Consider the following 6,000-nt stretch of genomic DNA (forward strand, 5'->3'; position numbering starts at 1 on the left):
CGGTGGCTTCACTCGCGGGAGCGGGAAGTGCGATCCAGCAATTGTCATTGAGATCGTTGAGATCAGTGGGCGCAACTCGTAGTTGCTAAATTTTGCTGACAGTCCAAAGGGTCGTTTGATTTCCTAACTCAGGTCATAAGAGCCCATTAAGGTGTTTGAATAATTTACGCAAGGTATAAATGATTTCCTTTAAGTACCTGTCAGATAACGGCAAACGTATGCCGCTTCTGTCGCTCTCAAATATGCTAAACTTGCAGCGGGTTTGCAACCGTGCAGACCGATAAACGCAAAAAAAAAAAAAAAATATATATATATTAATAAAGAAAAGAATTCTTTGAAGCTTTCTACTATCTCGGATCCCGAGATACGCGGATAACAAATACGAGCGAGCGCGCCGCTTTGACGGCAAACACGCCCGACGCGGACATGCGGCAAAGATAAGAGTAGGAAAAAAAAAAAAAGTGTGCGACGATGTAACATATGCTGTCTTCTCCGTCAATCGAGCAGTTACTCGTTGGGTGAACACCCAGTCGCCGACCTTGACTGGAATCCGGAACGATTTCTAGCACGTTACCTACAAAACTAGGCTTACATGCGGGGGGGGAGGGCATGTGTTTCGAGCACTACAAACAAAATTTTAATAAAGCAGCAAAAAAGAAGAAAAGAGTATGGCAGTTTTTGTGTGTATATATATATACTTAATTTGTGGTCAGCCGCAAAAAACGGGGCATAAGGCTGGCTATGAAAACGCGATCATTCACATCGGCATCTGTGCTCTTGGGTAACTGCCTAATGTAAGCACGGGCCATATGGAAGAAAGATACTTTACCAGATGTAGTAAACTGCGCAGCGTTGGTTACATGATGAGCGCAGTGACATAGTGCGCTTATTCATCAGCTAATCATTAAATATTGAATCACTCGCACCCTGTTAGAAAAATCGCCACAAGTCGAAACGGGGCATACGCCGAAACCCCCACGAGTTGCTTGTTGTCAGTTCTTCGTCTCCGCAAACGTTCCGGAAGGGTTCGTTTTCTTGTAAAATAATGAAATCTCGCTGCGAAACAAGGACATCGCACTCTAACGTTTTTCAGATGAATATTTTAGATAATAAACATTTCATTACTGTTTCTACTTGTAAAAAAAAAAAAATTGTCCAAACTTGTTGTTGACTAGACTTTGCAGCGGGCAACCAGGGCAACTATCACTTATGCAAATGTCAGCTCGGCTAGAACACAATTAAGCTCGTTGGAAGCAGAGTATCGCTATCTAGAACATGATCTCTCGGCGACCTCGGCGACTAGCGGCGAACGCCCGGGGTTTTCAACCTGGTTCCAACTCCGGTCACATATGCATGGAAAAGGTGAGAAAATCGTTGTTTCTTGAATATTTTTGGGGTGTGCGGAGTGACAATAGTTTTTGGCATAATAAAGGAACAGTTTACAATAATTTGCGCTAAATTGTGTGCCATGTAAGAACTTATTTTATTTTTTTTAATTGCCTGAGCGGCATTATGCAGCAGACGACGCGGCGATGTCACACCGTTCACGTGACCCGCACCGGCCAACGTTGGAACGCCATCTAGACGCTGAGCTTTGAAACACGTCCAGTACGTATCCCATAGAGCCAAGGAGGTTAGAAGTACTACGAGGGGGCACGTTGCAATATTGGTGAAGCCTAGTCATAAAAAGTTTAAACGATTTTGTGCCCAGCGTGACCGCAGATCTCTCTGGCGATTGGTGCGCGTGACATGTCACGTGTGAGAGGGATGGTTGATTGTAGAAGGACTCCTTGCAGGCTTGCGCGCGCTCCGTCCGGTAGGTTTTATCAGATTGAAGGCTAGACTGTGGTGTATCCTAGTAGCCGATAGCAAGACGAAGGTTAGCTTCGGTCACGTGATGTGGTCACGTTGGCATCGTAAGTGACGAGAGTTAGGAGGGAAATGAGAAAGAGGCGAGGCGTCAAGGGAGCATGGCTTGTGGAGGCTACGAGGCCGACGTCATGCCCTCTCCTACCTTCTATTCTCCATGCATAGAACACTGCAGTTACCAAAGCAGCCGTCCGGCGCGTCGAACGGCGGGAGGCGAGTCGTGGTAAGTGAGGGGAAGATTCGGCCCCCCACTGATTGTTTGTGCAAAACGCGTCTATGAGCAGTTCCGTAAGTGAGCTAATCTAATAGCGTTGGCTCCGGCCAACCCCCCCATAAAGTCCATCTCCGCTGCGCAAAAACAATCGTCTGCTTCAAACGCCATTGCCTTGGAAATTGCCGCTCAAAATTCTCACACGCATTCAATATTATGAAAACTTTGATAAAGTGCTTAGTGTTTTACCAACTTCACGACAGACTAGTTTTGAAAAGTGTGAACTTGGCGTTTATTTTTTAATCAGCCGTGTTGCGTCGATCTCCATGTGTTCTCCCATAGGGCGGGCCGCCTCCTGGAACCCTGAGTACCACGTGACTCGCGCCGAGGTGCTCTGTCGGCCATGTTGTCGGCAAAACACGCGGATCGTAGGATTGCGTTACCCTCTAGCAAGGAGGTTAGAAGTACTAGGAGAGGGCACGTTGCAATATTGGTGAAGCCTAGTCATAAAAAGTTTAAACGATTTTGTGCCCAGAGTGACCGCAGATCTGTCTGGTGATTGGTGCGCGTGACATGTCACGTGTGAGATGGATGGTTGATTGTAGAAGGACCCCTTCCAGGCTGGCGCGCGCTCCGTGCGGTAGGTTTTATCAGATGGTGTATTCTAGTACCCCATAGCAAGACCAAGGCTAGCTACGGTCACGTGATGTGGTCACGTTGGCATGGTAAGTGAGGAGAGTAAGGAGGAAAATGAGAAAGAGGCGAGGCGTCAAGCATAGAGATCATATGCGTCAAGGGAGCATGGCTTGCGGAGGCTACGCGGCCGACGTCATGCCCTCTCCTACCCTTCTATTCTCCATTCTCCATGCCCTCTAGGCTCGGCTTCCGTCCGCCATTGCTCTGAGAGCGTCTAGATCCCCGCGAGGGTAGGTGGCCAAGCCGCAGGAGAAACGGCCACCGGCTCCATCCACGCAGTACGTCACTTCCTGCTGCGTGGACGGAGTCAGTTCTCCTCCCGCCTTCTCTCCGCCCACGCGGGAATCAGCTTTCGGTTTCGCCTCCCATTGTTTTGCCATCTGCTCGGCGTCCATTGCTCCTTGCGTTTCTGCCCTGCCCGGACTGCTGCTCGGGCAGCGCAGCTGGGCGATCGAACACAAGCATCGCACGTGTCCGATCGTACCCTCCATTTCAGTTTCCGATCGTCCCTACTGAATATCGCCGGTATTGCGTCGTGCGACAATGCAGAGCCTCGGCCACTCGATTAGGACTCCCCCTGGCAGAGCAAAGGTTAGAAGCACGATCTCCTTCGTAGGGCGCACCTCAGCTGCACGAACTCTCGCACAGTAGCCATACTTCGTTTCACCTCTTTCAGCTTATCTGTGAGCAAAGGCAAAGCTACAAGCGCGAGCGTGCGCCCAAGTGAAGAGCGTACGGAGCGGTGGACTCGCACTTGTCCCCTACGACGCACATAAGCTCACTCTAAAACGCCTCGACCAAGCCAATCACACACACACACACGAAGAAGCCTCGCTGCCTCGCCTCGGCAGCGATGCACACATGGGCGAAGGCCCCGGAGGCCGCACCCACTCCAAGCCAACCAAACCCTCACCGCCCGCACCACATGGCTGCACGCCCGCACGCACGGACGGCACGCACACAGTGGGCACGCACGTCGCCCACACGTGTGTGTGATTCCTGGACAACATAAATACAAAAATATCTATTGATGCTAGTTTTATGATGCATGATATATGCTATTAGTGTTAGGAAAAAGTGAAAAATTGATAAATTGTCTAAAATTTGTAAGGTCAGGTGACATATTAACTTTAAAACAATAAAATCTAACCTTTTTATTTTTATATCCTATATTTACTTATGAGAAAGCATATTATTGACATAAAAACAAATTACGTCCTTATATTCTAACTCACGTGACCTTTTGCGTAGATAGAGCCTTATCTCCTCCCGACTTGGCTACATCCTCGGGCGTGAATCAACGAGGTAGAGGGGCTTAGAGCGATAAACCGGGGTTTTGGTCTGCTCTCGAAAGTGACCCACACAAGGCCGTTGGCGCAAATCACTCGTCACGTGACCAAACCAAATAAGTGACGTCACAGAAAAGATAGCAGCGTCCAGGCAGCGGCTGGCCCCAGCTGGGCCAAAGCATCGGCCGGAGCTTGTCGGATGCTTTGTTCGTTGTCGTTCGTCTCAGCGAGTTGATTTCAGACGCGGAAGCCGTCCTATAAAGCCAGTCGAAAGCGACTTTAGAGTTCAGTATGGTGTCTCACATTGGTATAACGTGAAAATACGAAGGAACGGTGTGCATTTCGCTAGTGATCGACGGGGATATTGCCACGAAAGAGACAATCGGCCCTGCGCTGCTCGGACGTCAGATTGATTCGGATATCACTGGGATAAATTTTAAGGCGACGTTTTCGTGCTCTCGTTGACCGTTGGAATCTTCGAGGTCTCCAGTAAAGCGTGTGCAATGTACTTGGGATACACAGTTTAGCTACGGAAATTGCGTGAGTCGTGCTTGGCAGTGTGCATTCGTGGTGCCGCTTCGTTCAAATAACCGAAGGCTCGCTTTGGTTGTGCGGCGCACCGGAGAGCTGCCTTGAAGCTCGTAGTTTCCGTACCGTGCTAAATGATGCCGTGCTGCCTTCCAATTGTTCCGGCGCAGACGTGCACTTTCACGGAGCACAGGTGTGCCGTGCACCAAAGAACTGCCTTTAAGCTGGTAGTTCCTGTGCCGTGCTTTAGGTGATACTGTGCTGCTTCCTAAATTGTTCTGGCGTAAACGTGCACTTTCACGGAGCACACGTGTTGCAGTTGGTATTGATTCTGCTGGTTTGTCGCACGTTTCGCCGACACAAATGTTTCATCGACACACGTTACGCGAATCGCCAGCTGTATGAACATTTCATCGCGCGTGTTACCTACCCAGCTCATCCGTTCGCGCCGCTTTGCGGCGATAGTCTGCAATGGCTCATTACCAGAAAAGTGGTCCCACGTCCATTTCAGTTCAGTTCGTCCACGGCAGTCGCCAAACCGCCAAACCCAGAAGGAGAGGATTTATTCGGACAGAATACCACTAAAGCAATGCAGCTTCTTTAGTGGTCAGGATCGACTCTCTTTTGTCAGTTTTGTTATATTGTCACAGATGTTTGTTCCACTCCTATCTTATCTCAATATTTACTATCCTGGAAAGTTCCAGGTCATGCTCGGCCCATAGCCCTTCACTCTGTGCCCCCTGGCGGCTCCTCAGCCGAGCTGCCCGATAATTACGGGACACGGGAGGCGGACTATCCCGCGTCTTAAACCCCCGGCGAGCCGTAAACCAAGTCCTATCCCGAGCCCGGCAGAAAAACCGCAAGACGAGCGAGTACCACAAGAACGTACCTCTCAAATACACCACGAAGAACCTGAAATCTGAGCCAGTCGCTGCTGCCAGGAGAAACCACCGGAATTCGGTTTCCTGCCTGAAAAACCGAAACTGACTAAGCCAACGATGACAAACCTGTAGGAGCAAACCGTGTTTGCTCCCACAATTATTTGCATGCCCGTCGCACCTCACTCTCCGATGCCCTCTCACGCAAGGTGTATGAAGACGTTGCGGACTGGATTGAACAATATGACCGTGTCGCCCGCCACAATGGGTGGACAGACAACCAGCTCCTGCAGAGCCTATACTTCTCGTGGAAGAAACAGTGTTGGACAGAATACTCGATAAAAGCATTTAAGTTACTAAATACTTGCTTCATAAAGTATTTAAAATACTACTCAAGTTACTTTTACTGTAGATTATCTTGAGTAGAGTACAAATACTTAGAAATGTAATTCCATTACTTTTGAAGATACTTCCGCATTGTGTAATCTGTATCGACGTCAGTGACAATGACAATTATACAGCTGCGCAA

Source organism: Ixodes scapularis, unplaced genomic scaffold (assembly GCF_016920785.2).
Source record: "Ixodes scapularis isolate PalLabHiFi unplaced genomic scaffold, ASM1692078v2 PGA_scaffold0__279_contigs__length_252992795, whole genome shotgun sequence".
In the NCBI taxonomy this organism is placed as follows: Eukaryota; Metazoa; Arthropoda; class Arachnida; order Ixodida; family Ixodidae; genus Ixodes; species Ixodes scapularis.